At 36.9% G+C, this 13,632-nt stretch overlaps 1 non-coding gene across 1 annotated transcript; it reads left to right on the forward strand.

Annotated features, from left to right (window-relative positions):
* The first annotated feature begins 1,077 nt into the window (after positions 1-1,077).
* On the forward strand, positions 1,078-1,184 carry LOC111723701. Its single transcript, XR_002772195.1, has one exon. It is a non-coding gene; the product is annotated as a U6 spliceosomal RNA (small nuclear RNA).
* Positions 1,185-13,632: the final 12,448 nt, after the last annotated feature.

Genomic DNA, 13,632 nt, shown 5'->3' on the forward strand with positions numbered 1-13,632 from the left:
TTAAAAATAAACTGTTAAAAATTAGATGAAAATATCTTAACAATTTAAAAATTAAGTAAATTAAATTTATATAACTTTGGGAAACCAAAAGCTAAATTACAAACCATCTGAAAAGCAATTTTCAGGGAATTCCTATTCACAAATGCTTTCACAATTAAAGAAGATTGTTGAAACCAAGAGAGGGTGCTTATGTAGAAGAATTAGGAAAAAGAGAGTAAAGCCACATAAAGTCTTTATGTGAATGAAGAAAAATGAAGCCTAAAATTAATTAATTTCCTCCAAAAGAGGAAAACAATATATATAAAGCATGCAAATTAGTTCACTGTAAAAGCAAGTGAAATCAATAAATAATATATAGGAAAATAATTAAATACCTATCATTAAGATAGTCATCAGAAACAAATAGATTTATAGCTGAGTCTGTCTAACCTATAAATAAAAATAATCTTAATATTGATTAAAACCTGCTTCTCTTTAGGGAAAAATAATCACTTCAACTTAATTTATAAAGGAGCTAGGGATTTAAACTTAAAGCCTTGTCTAATGCTGATAAGAAAATGGTGGAGTTATCATTCCCATATGTGTATATAATATACATACATATTATACATACATATATATACACATATACATAGATATATAGATACATAAACTCTAAATAAGATATTAAGAAGCAGAGTCATGCTATGAACCCAAAAAGAGAATAGCAGATTTATCCTTAAAAATTCCCAGGTGGTTCAAACTGCTGGGAATCAGTCATGCTAATAAATAAAAGGGAATAATCATATAATTGTATCAATATCTACTGAAAAGGCACTGGATAAAAATGAGCAGGCTTACTGAGTAGAGTTAGTATAAACTAAAACAAGTTGTAAAGTTTTCCAACTTACTTTACTATGTGCTTAGTTTACTTAGTTTAGATGTTGTAAAGTCTAACTTCAGAACCGTTGATCCCTAAGTGAGGTGCTTGGTGAAAATAACCAATATTGTCCTTATTACAGTTTTCTTAAATGTTTTAACAGATTCAATGCAAACACAAATCAAGATAATCGGTTCACAAGAAGAGATTAGAGAATCGTGCTGGCGGTGGCACCACGTATCCCAAAATGGGAATGATAATGAGAAGATGAGCCTGGCTCCTGCATGGGGATGACACACAAATTCATGAAGCCTTCCATATTTTTGAAGCCAGTAGATGATCTAATTCGCACCCACATAGGAGAAAAACTCATTTCAATTCAAGTTGGGAGCAGGGGGAACGAAGGAGGGCAGAGAGTGAAGGCGGGATTGGGGTGCTCTCACCAAATGGGCACAGTATAGGAGTGTGTGACACACTTTTGGGGTGCAGGACATAGCTACAAGAGAGACTCTCCCTAACAAATTCAAATATGGTGATGTGGTTGTTTGTACCCTCACATTAACCTGAAATTTAAAACAGAAAAAAAAGAGTTTATAGAAAACAAACTAATGCCATCATAAGGAAACTGGGAAAGGTGGATGAGTGCAAGATAAACATCTAAAGGTCAGTATGTTTTCTCTATACTAGCCAGAGACACCATTTAAAAAATGAAAAATTTTCATTAACATCAGATACAAAAATTCTATAATGGCCCTTAGCTTATTGGCCAAATCATACCATTGCCATAAAAATAGTAGGTAGATTTCAGTGCTTACGATAAGTTTTGATCTTTACATTGATTTTATAATTAGTCATATGAGACCAATATGAATAATTACTATCATTTAGTTTTAAGAATTGAAGAAGGTGAAGCTTAGAGAGTTCAAGCAATCACCCAAGCTTGCATTGCTGGGAAGCAGTAGAGCCAGGACTCAAACCCCATGCTGGTGTGATCGTTCCACAGCCAAAGGAATATTTCTGGACTATACATCACTATGACGAATCAATCAGAGAATGCTTATAAAATGTTTAACACACCCCCTTCTCCAAAATTTGCGTCGAATAAAAGTATATTAACAAAAGTAATGTTGAAAACCATTCAGTATTCATGACGGTGTTGTGAGGGAGGTAAATTATCCGCGAGTTTGCACAGCTACCTGGCAGTGACAGAATCAGCCTTACCCATGTCTCTTGGAGCCTGTGAAAACCTAAGTTCTTGGTCAGCTTAGGGGACCTTAGGCAATCCATTTAACCTCCCTGTCTTAATCATATAATCTGTGCTTTTGAGAGTCATTACCCCAGCTCTATTTATCTCAGAGGAATGGTGTAAAGAAGGTGAAAGGGCTTTGAAATAATAACATCATAATACAAATGATTGCTGCTTCTCTCTCCCTCAGCAACTCAAGGTGGTGGGTGCAACAGCCAGGTCACCATCACCTCCAGAAGATAATCATTTCTATCCAAGAGAACTGTGTGCTTTGACACATCCTCCCATTATGGTTTCATAAAATGTTTACTTTTCCTGGAAATGGGTTTTTATCTGCCTGGTGAAGGGTTCTTCTTTCCTATTTTACAACATTAATGCAAAAAAAAAAAAAAAAGACAGAGCAAGTTATTTTTGTAATTTTGGAGGATGAGGGGGTAGATAATAGGCACCAGGAGATAATGGGCATCTTCCTAATTCTGTTGTGAACTGTGACTTAAACAAAGATAAGAATCTGTATCTGCCAAGTTCCAGGACTGCATGGATTCTTGCATGGGGAAAGTCATTTCAGAAGTCACCCAAGACATAACAGGACAAAACACACTCCTAGTCTGCCAAGGAAGGTTTCTCTACTACCACTGAGCCAGCTGTCTCTCCTGCGGCCTCAGGCCTCAGTTCGCCCCTACCTCCCCCTAAACATTCCGTATATGGTTTTTCTGCCTCTGTTTTTCAGCTTCTTAAGTATCATCTTCAACTTCACCCTTTGAAGTACTCACCTCACTCGTCAGAAACTGTTTCCAAAGCTACAGCTTCCCCCAAACTTTCTCTTGATTTAGTATAATATTTCTCATTTCCTTCAAATGCATTTTAGTTTCATTGATGGCATAGTTTCTGTTTTCCATGATAAAAATCAGCTTTTTTCCCCTATTTAAAAATACAATAATAAAACATGTCCATTGTAAAGTAAGAAATATATAATTAGAGTAGACGTGACAGTGCTATTATTACTACTCATATCCCACTTTCCTCGGCCGGAGTACCCTGTTTTTATTTTTTAGTTTATACTTTTGCAAATTTTTTATATGCATTTAAATGCTCCACTTAGTCTGAAGGTATTTGTAGTGAAAACCACTATTCCAGCCATAGATGTATTGTCAAGTAATAACAAAAGCTGTACAGAAAAATAAAGCAAGATGAGGGGCCTGAGTTGGTAAGAACAGATTCTACGTGGGAAGGCAACACCTACCTAACAGAAGCAGAAATGTTCTTGGAAGTGAGCAAGAGAAAGAGGCAACTGGGATCTTATTGAATCAGAAAATGCTTTACAGGGCCGACAGCTACTAGTATGCAGAAAGAGTAGGGTCACAGAGATGTCAAGTGTGTGCCCTGCAGGTTGCTGGTACACACACAGTAAGCAGACACAGGTGTACAGAGTGAAGGGAGGATGGTGAAGCAACTCTCCGTCTCTCCCCATCTCATCTGCTGTCAAGTCCTGAATTCTCTGACTTCATAGTACTTCTTGGTCTCTTCATTTACTTGATGACCTCCTACCCTCGAACAAGAGAGTTTACCTTCTGGTTGTGGTAGTGTTTACTCCTAAAACGTACCACACATACGTATACACACACGCGCACACATATACACATGTACATACACACACAAACATAAGTATTTCAGCTCTCTTTTGCTATTTAAATTAATTGCAAAATAATATGCTCAGAATGTATGTCATTCATATTTCTTTTCCTTTTTCTCTCTTTTTTTGTAAAAGCTACTGACTTTTTATTAAGGAAGCTGAAGATGTAATTCTCTCTAACATCACGCCTAAATTCACCCTCCCCACTCTCCCCAACAAAAACACATATATTCCCATTATATTCATTATTCCATTCAGCTATATTACTATGCAGACATATTTTTATTCCTTCACTCTATAAATAGTATTTATAGCTGAGTCATGTAGTTTACTGACTTTCCCCTGAGACTGGGTAATATTTAAACAATAGAAACTTATTTCTCATAGTTGTGGAATTTGGGAAGTTCAAGATCTAGGTTAAGTGTCCCCAGAGGCCCTGGGTCTCTGCTTCAAGATGGCGCCTCAAGGATGGCTGCATCCTTCAGATGGGACGAGCATCGTGTCCTCACATGGCAGAAGGGAAGGAAAGGGCAAAAGGGCCTAGCCAGTTCCTTCCAGCCCTTTTGTAAGGCATTGATCCACCTGAAGATGAGCCCTTATGGCCTAATCCCCCATGAAGACCTCACTTTTTAATACTGTTGCATTGGGGAGGAAATTTCCTAATCAGACTGTGATTACATTTTTTCTTTTCTAAGAATTTTCTTCCTCCTAAAATTCCATTTGCTTTGTTTTTAAACATTCTTTTATTCTCAAATTCTCTAACAAAAGCAACCACAGAACTTCTCTCATTTCAAACACTGTACATTATGCTGAGAAACATCATCGTACACCCTCCCCTGCCTCCGGGTCCTTCCTTCTGCTCAGTTCTGGACTTGGCCACTCTGCAGCAGGAGTTCATAGGACATCTTTTTCATCATAATTTTAAAATCGTCTTGTTCTTCCTTCTGTGTTAGATCTTCTGTTTCAGATTTTGGGTCTTCTCTTTCCTGATTTATACCTTCCTATGGTCGGCGCATACCTTCCAATATTTTCTTGAACACTTGCAGAGATACAGTTTTGAGATGTTGTGTGTTTAAAAAATGAATTTATTACACAGTGACCCATGATGATGAATCACTTGTATCTAAAATTTTTCTTTTGCTGAGAATCATTTTGTACATAATTTTGATGGAATTCATCCATAGTGTTCTAATTTCTATGTTGCTGATACCATCAAGATACTTAATCATTGTGTGGATGATGAAGAGATTGGGCTGAGGAATGCTGCTTTTCTTTCTGAAAGGTTTTAGGGACATTTCATCTTCTCTGCATTCTGAAAATTTACTCACAGGCACCTAGATATGAAGATTTTTTTTTTCTTATTATTGTTCTTTAAATAAGAACTTGTTAGAATTCTTCAATCTAGTATCCAGTGTTCTTCATTGTTTTGGAGATATATATACACACACGCATACATACAAATATACACACATATATGTACATATTACATGTAATTTACATGGGTATACAGATACACTATATAATAGACGTGTATGCAGGTATGCAGTGTGTGTATATATATGACAAGTATATCTAGTGTGTACACATTTATAGTTATAATTTCCTTCTTCCACATTTTCTAAATATTCTGTCTTTCCACTCCTAGTATTAATATATTTGACCTCCTACTTTTCACTTATATTCTCTTTCCTCTCTTCTATATCTTTGATTCTTTTCAACATTTAGGGATTTCCTCAAATTTATCTTCCAACCCAGCTATTGAATTATTTTTAAAATACATTACACTTGAAAAAACTTAACTCAAAACTGCTTATTTCTGAACTCTTTGAATTTTTTTATTAATTTCAGATTAATACGAGGGTACAGACTATTAGGTTATATTGTTTGTGTTTGTTAGGTGGAGTCTAAGTTGTAATTATGCCCTCACCCAGGTGCCCTATACCCTTCCATTGTGCCTGTTAGGTGAGAGCACACTAAACTCTCTCCCTCCTCCCCGCGTCCCCTCCCCTCCCTTGAGTTTAATTGTGTTTTCTCTTGTGGGGGTAGGTATTTATTAATCTACTGGTTTCATATCAGCGTTGAGTACAGTAGATTCTTGCTTTTCCATTCTTGTGATACTTTATTTACTAAGTAGAATGTTCTCCAACTCCATCCAGGTTAATACAACAGATTTAAAGTATTAAAATCCTCCATCCTTTTTATAGCTGGTTAGTATTCCATGAATGAATACTAAAAGAATGGACAGTTCATTCATTTATTCATGTGTAGACGGGCACTTGGGTTGATTCCACATCTTGTTAATTGCAAATTGAGCTGCAATAAACATTCTGGTACAAATGTCCTATGGTAAAATTATTTTTTTTTTTCTTTGAGTAGATGCCTAGTAATGGGAGTGCAGGATCAAATGGAAGGTCTACTTTTAGTTCTTTAAGGATTCTCTATACTTCTTTCCAAAAACAGTATTAGTTTGCAATCCCATCAACAGTGTAAAAGTGTTCCCTTCTCTCCACACCCTTGCCAGTCTCTGCAGCTTCCAAACTTAGTAATGTGGGCTGTTCTCAAGGTTAGTTGATATCTCAAGGTGGCTTTGATTTGCATTTTGCTGATGATTAGGGACAATGAACATTTTTTTCATGTCTTTTGTTGGCCATTTGTCTTCTTCAGAGAAGGTTCTGTTCATGTCTCTTGCCCAGTGATAAATGGAATTGTTTGTTCTTTTTTGTTGATTAATAGAAGTGCTTTGTAGATTCTAGTTCTGAGATGTTTGAATGCAGTATGCTCCTGTACCACTAAGGATGCCAGTGAGATGTGGCTGTACATGTGGATGGAAGGGGGCCTTTAGTGTCTGTTTCTCATGTCATAGTCTCCTACCTATTTCTCTCTGCATCACCCTTGGCCCACTAGTGTCTATTCTTAACATAGCAGGCAACATGTTTAATATAGTGATTTTTATGTTTAGAATAACAATGTTTTAAGTGACAGAATATTTATTACAGACAAAGCAAGCAATACAAAATTGTGTAAAATAAAACACCAGGCATGGTGGCATATGTCTATAGTCCCCACTAGTCAAGATGCTAAGGCAGGAGGATTGTTTGAGGCCAGGAGCTCAAGTCTAGCCTGGGCAACATAGCAAGACTCTACTCTTAAAAAGACAAAAGAAATGGGGCAGCGCCTGTGGCTCAAAGGGGTATGGTGCCAGCCCCATATACCAGAGGTGGCACCTTCAAATCCAGCCCCTGGCCAAAAAAAAAAAAAGAAGAAGAAAAGAAAAGTGAAAGATTACCTAAAATCTCACCACCCAGCAACAATGGTCTTTAATATTTCCTGTCTGTTGCTGCCACATCTATTTAAGGAATATACAATTGTATAAATTCCTGTCCAAAGTGTTGGAAGGGCTATTTTGTTTGTTGGTTTTTAAAAATTATATGTATTTATGGTATACAACACGATGTCTTGACATATGATAAGCCCTGAAATGGTCAAATAAAGCTAACGAACACATACATCACCCATTATACTTATCATATTTCTGTGGTGGAAACACCCAAAATTCACTATTCCAGAAACCCTCAAGTACACAATATATTGTTAATAACTGTAGTCACCAACGTACCACACATCCCTGGAGCATTTCCCTACTGTCCAGCTGAAATTTTATAGCCTTGACCAACATCTTCCCAATCCCCTCAGCCCCTAGCACCTGGTAATATGGATTTAACTTTTTAAATTTCCACATAAAAGTGAAATCATGCTGTATTTGTCTTTTTCTGTGCCTGACTTATGTTACTTAACTACGTCCTACAGGGTTACTTCAAAATACATGGTTTAAGTTTAGTTTAACTTGAACTTAGCAATAAGAAAAATATAATGAAATAAACATGAAAGAATTGATGAGAACCAAATAAATATCTTTCCACCACAAGGAAATATTAGCATTTAAAATATCTCTAGGGCAAAAAAAAAAAAAAATGATAAGGCATTTTAAGTTAAGATCTTAAATAATAAACTAAATGTTTCCATTTCAGACCCAGCCTTTGGCTCCTGCTGAGTGGAAACCAGTTCTCTCATACCCTCTCTCTATCTCTCCCTGTTCCCAGCCCTCCTCTCTCATATGCTATTATTAGTAAGGTTTAAATCATTTACATATGCTGGTCTGAAACCATAATTCTCACTGTTGTTTCATTTAATTGTATATTGAATTGGAATCTGTGTTCACCCTTGATCCTGTTCCCATGGCTGCCTTATTTCCAATTACCTTGTCATCATTCGTAATGTTGTTTACCTGATTTTATCTCCCAGAAGCTTCCTGTTTTTAAAATTTTAGTAATATATTTTATTTAACCCCATCTTTTCAAAACACTACGATTTCAACGTATAATCATTCTGAAATTATTGAATTTTTGTACTCCTTTTCTTCCTACGTCTTTAACATCTGGTGTGCACTTTACACTTAACGCACTTTTAGTTCCACCGGCCGTATGGCTACCGTTCAGTAGTTATGCGTGGTTAGTGACTGCAGTACTAGACAGCACGGTTCTAGACTTTCTTCTTTTGTCTTGTGTAAAATTGTGATTGCACCCCAGTAGTTTCTCCCACTTTTGAGCTTCTGTCCCAGAGGGGATAATTAGGGTGTCAATTTCTTACTTATCTGTCTTTTCCCATCTTTTTCTTTGATTTTTTATTGTAAAATAATTTTAGATTTGCATGCACTGTATGAGATATTAACAGGAGCTTTTACAAAGAAGAGTCTGAGGGTCTTCTGTTCCTTGAACTTGTGTCTGCTTCCCAATGTCTGTAGTCTGCTCTGATCCTTGAAAGTAACTTCCTTTGTAAATGTGAGATTAGGCCATGTCATATCATTCCTCAGCCTAAAACCCTGCCTCTAAAAAAAAAAAAAAAGAAAAACCTGCCATAGCTCCCCATTTCACTTACTAAAAGCCAAGTCTCCTTATAGGAGCTAATAAGCCATACAAATTTTCACAAGTCAATTTTCTTTCTTTTCTCTTTCTTTTCTTTCTTTTCTTTCTTTCTTTCTTTCTTTCTTTCTTTCTTTCTTTCTTTCTATCTTTCTTTCTTTCTTTCTTTCTTTCTTTTTTTCTTTCTTTCTTTCCCTCTTTCTTTCCCTCTTTCTTTTTTTCCCTTTGTTAACAGATGGATAAGATTTCTGCCCTTTGCTCTCTCCAGCTTTTACCTCCTAATTCTGTTCTAGACAAATAGGAACCTTTTGCCATCCCAAACTTTAAGGCCTGTGGCTCTTTCCTCTATCCGGCACTGTCTTACACTAGGTAAGCACACGGCTCACTTTCTCACCTTCTTTGACTTTTTGTCCAAATGTTGCCTCAGTGAGACCTACTCTTACTGCCTCATTCAAAATGAATTACCCTTCCCCATCCATTCAGCATCCCCAATTCCCTGTCTTGGTGCTCATTTTAATTTCTTCTTATCCAAAGCACACTTGCCTTTCAATATGCTATATAATGTGCTCATTTATGGTTTTTTGTTTGTTTAATCCCAAAGCCAGAATACCGTTTTCTGCCAATTACTTACAATTGGCCATGACAGTTAGCCTAATTTACCTGTACCTCAGTTTCCTCATTTGTAAAATTTAAATAATAACCATTATTCTCATTTTTGTGTGTGTGGTTAACATGTTCAATGCACTGTGATATGCCGTTCATGTGTAATTGTCTTATAAGCACTACAATCCAATTTCTTTCAGGTATATTTTGCACATCTAACAGATGAGATAACAGAGTAGAACAGGCTGGCTGACTTGCCAAAGTCTCACAGCTAATAAATAAAGAAGAATGGATAAGGTTATGGGAGATAGTAGTGGTAGTCACCCACTTACCATAAAAAAATAAGAACTCTCAGTAAATGTTTACTTTAAAACATCTTTAATTTTGTATTACATTTGTTTTAATATTTGCTTATGCAGTTATTTCCATTTTGATGAAAAATAAACTAAGCTCGCCAAATGTTAAAAGACTTGGTATAAGATTGGTGGTTACTAAAACTAGATTTTTTCCTAAGGTTCTTCAGGCCACAAAGCTTATAATGATTCATTCCATTTACTAAAAGTCATTCAAAGTTAACTGGATATAAAAACAAAAGGAACTAATGTACAACTGTCCTTTTTCCCTCGCTAAATATCAAATCTCTTATTTAATACTTCTTAACACATATAGTGTAATTTGAATATAATTTTTCTAATGAATTGAGGCATTTCAATAAATTGGACGTTGACGTTTTTTGAATTGCTGTCTACGTTCCTCTAATTGATTGGGTAATCAGCACTCTATCCCACAATGCTGTGAGGTTTCCCACTGCCATCAATCATCCTTCCACTGTTCATGGGATTGCAGCCTTTACTTGGGGGCACTGGCTGCCAAGTAAAAGGTTATTTAATGGGTCCTTACTCTTTGGAGCACCATCCAAGGCCTCTTCTTCAATCAGCTTCTCAGGGAGAGATCCAGGTGGGGGCAAAGAGGTAGGTCATTTCAGTTCTGTTTCCATGGCAACCCATACATGAATGTGATCTGAGCCCACGACCTTGGACATGATGACCCCTAATCACATCCTCTATGCCCCTCAGAACTCAGTGACTGCTACAGCAATTTCCTGCCACTTGCTTTAATGGCACAACTTTCAGAAAGGTAGACATCCTACCTCAAGCAGGCAGGGCCAACCAGCAATTACTTTGGGGCAGAAACTTAGAATAGAAAGTGTCTTTGCAGGAATGCTACAACAGCAGTGGGTAAAATATGGTAGCAGGATCTGAGATGCCAAATAGACCACTCTTGTTGGAATGTTTCAGGTGCCTAATTAACCCTGACTCAACTCAGTTCTGACCTACTTTATTTTAAATCCCACACAAAGATCATAAAGGAAACTATATCTAAAGAGAAGTCTTTGAGTGAACAAAAAATGCTGGGATAAGTGGGAAGAGAATACACTATACAGTCAAAGTTAACTCACTTGTTGGTATGAGAAAAAAAATGTAGGTCTGATTGAAATCTAGAAGAGTGAGCAATGGGGGCAGTTGTAGGCAGAAATCCTCTCCTTGGAAGGCTGGTATATCATGGGTTCTGAACAAGTTTTGAACCACAACTCTGCCCTGCACTAAATGTATAGCTGTGTGCAAATGTTGGTTTTTCTGTACTAAAATTTCCTCCTTTGTAAAACAGGAATGATATTGATGTTATCACATTCAATATTTATTTGGACTCTACTCTGTGTCCTCATAGGGATACTGTGAGGATTCAACAGACTAATTCTCAGAAGGCCCTGAGAATATTTCTGGCACGTGGCATGTATCTTAAAAGTCATCATTGCTGTTATCATTATTATTACTCAACCTACTACTGAAAATGAATTTTCTAAAAGTCAGAGATGCTGAAAAATGTTGCCTTAGAGGATATCAATACTCAGTGTCCAAATTCAGATAGTGAGCATACGGGAAATATGTGGGGGAAGCATTGAGGGGTGGTCAGTCCACAGCAGAGATTCAAGAGGACATTAGTGGAATTATAGGTTTTGAATGTATAGAGGTATCATTGGCAGCTGCAATTATGCTGCGATGTTTGGACTTCCCTCATGATTGGCAAGTATTTACATGGTGTCTGCTTCCTCCCTCTGACAGCCAGTTGGTGTGGAATAGAACCACCAGGTGTTACCAAAGCAGACTGATAGGAAAGCCACAGGTCTCCCTTATGTATCATTCCCAAGCTTTCATCACTCCAATCCCATCAATTCCATCTAGCTCCAATTTTTCATTTATTTTTCTTATGTATATCACTGCCAGACTGTTATAGCCCCATACATGCTTTTATTTTCCTACTTTTGCAGAAATTTTAAAATCGTATATTTAACTCTTAGAAGGAAAAAAATATATATTTTATATATAATATATACATATATATATACACACACATATACATAGTGAAAGTTGAACCATGAATGCCTCTGTTCTCTGCATGGTTCCCATGTAGAATGAATTTCCTGTTCTTGTGTGGACATGTTGACTTGGTGGTAGGTGATGTTCAGGATGCTGTGAATACAGAGATGAGGGCAGCCCATTTACGACCGTCACAAGTCTATGACTGTCGTGCATGAAGCAAACACACAAAACATTGCACACGCCACCATCCTTACCCACGTGGAATACAAGCAACAGTGAAAATGAAAGAACTAACATTAAACCTGGCAACATGGCTACACCTCAACAACTTACGTACGTGGACTGAAATGTGCTGTTAATTCACTGTACTGACATTTTGCATGGCTTTTTTAGGCATAGGCAAAGAACAATAGAAAACAAATCCAAAATAGTGCTTACTGGAGATCAAGAATAAGAGAGAGGAATGGAATATGGCAGGATTGTACAAGGACATCAACTTATTAGGGAAATTTTATTTCTTTCCTGGGAAAGTGTATATATAAATGTTATATACATGAAATGGTTCCTAAAATAAAATACTCCTACAAAAAGATATTACGGGTTGTAAAAGATGTTTTAAATGGCACTATGATATTAAATCAAAATTTGGAGGTGCTTGATTTAGAAGGACATATGACAAGCCTGGTTTCTCTGTGTCGCTGTGGAAATGGCTTTCGGTTAGAATTAACTAGGCAAGGTACAGGAGTGAGGAAGTACTGTAGAAAGGAAGTGTGCTCCACTAACTTTACCTACTTCTTGTTAACTTTCTTCTGTGCATTTTGATTTAAATTTCTGATATGATGCCTATTTCATCTCTTCAATTGAATAGATGACCCATTAGAACTTGAGTCTTATTTATCTGGTATTCACCTAAGCACTGAGCAAAATCTTTGCTATATTGAACACTAGTAAAAGTCAAGGCCTTGGTCCTTGTATAAATTGAGGGTCCCAAATATGCTAAACATTAAACACATGTTTATTTTTTTATGTATAATTCCTTGGCAACTAGTCCAGACTTATTGAGCTTTAAAGGGGAGCTTTATTTAGCACTTTAAAAATCTGATCTGTGCCACCTGACATTCCATCTGAAATTTCAACAAATGCAGTATATCTTTGGATCATGACCTTAGTCTAAGGACTAAGCTCCCTGCTATAAACTCATTGGCTACTCAGTGACATCCCTTGCCCTGAGTTTCCTGGATACAAATTGGTTCCGTTAGCATACTCATTGACCATTGTAGAGAGGCAATACATTGTAGCCATTATTATTATTAAATAAAATATTCTGCTTTCAAAACAGGTACACACCTTTGGGAAAGACAACAATGACACAGGTGCAACACTATACAGTTTAATCCAATTCTATATGTCCCAGGGCCTAGCACATTAGCTTTTTGGCACATAGCATATGCTCAGAGATGAAAGGATGAAATGAATAATTAAACCCGTGAAGTAACCAACATACGAATTGTGTTTGTCTAGCGCTTTGGAGATCTCAGTCTTTCAAGCATCCACCTTATACCCCAAGGGGTGGAGTTATTTATTGTTTGCACAGGATAGCTATTTGGCAAATGAACAAAACTCTGAGCAGGCTTCATTAAGAAGGATGGATATAAAGCAGCAACATGTCTGTGCTGAGCCATTGAAAGTAAAATGGGATAATTGCTGTGGTTACAATGAAGCTGATCAAGCTGAGAGAAACAAGTTTCAAATTGTTCCAATCACTCCTAATCCAGCAGAGTTATTAACAGTGCTCTACCCTGGTGCGACTGCATCTGCTAACTCGAGATAATGATTTATATCACAGTTTATGAAAGTTCCAATTTGTCCTAATGCAATAAGTGAAACACAGCATGACGGGCAGGAGACATACATCGCTCCATGACTGGAATCCTCATTTCTTTCTCCTCTCCCTACCACCCCTAGACCATCATGGTTGGATGTGTGTCTTC

This window comes from Otolemur garnettii, unplaced genomic scaffold, assembly GCF_000181295.1.
Source record: "Otolemur garnettii isolate 467f Iridium unplaced genomic scaffold, OtoGar3 scaffold00014, whole genome shotgun sequence".
NCBI classification, from domain to species: Eukaryota; Metazoa; Chordata; class Mammalia; order Primates; family Galagidae; genus Otolemur; species Otolemur garnettii.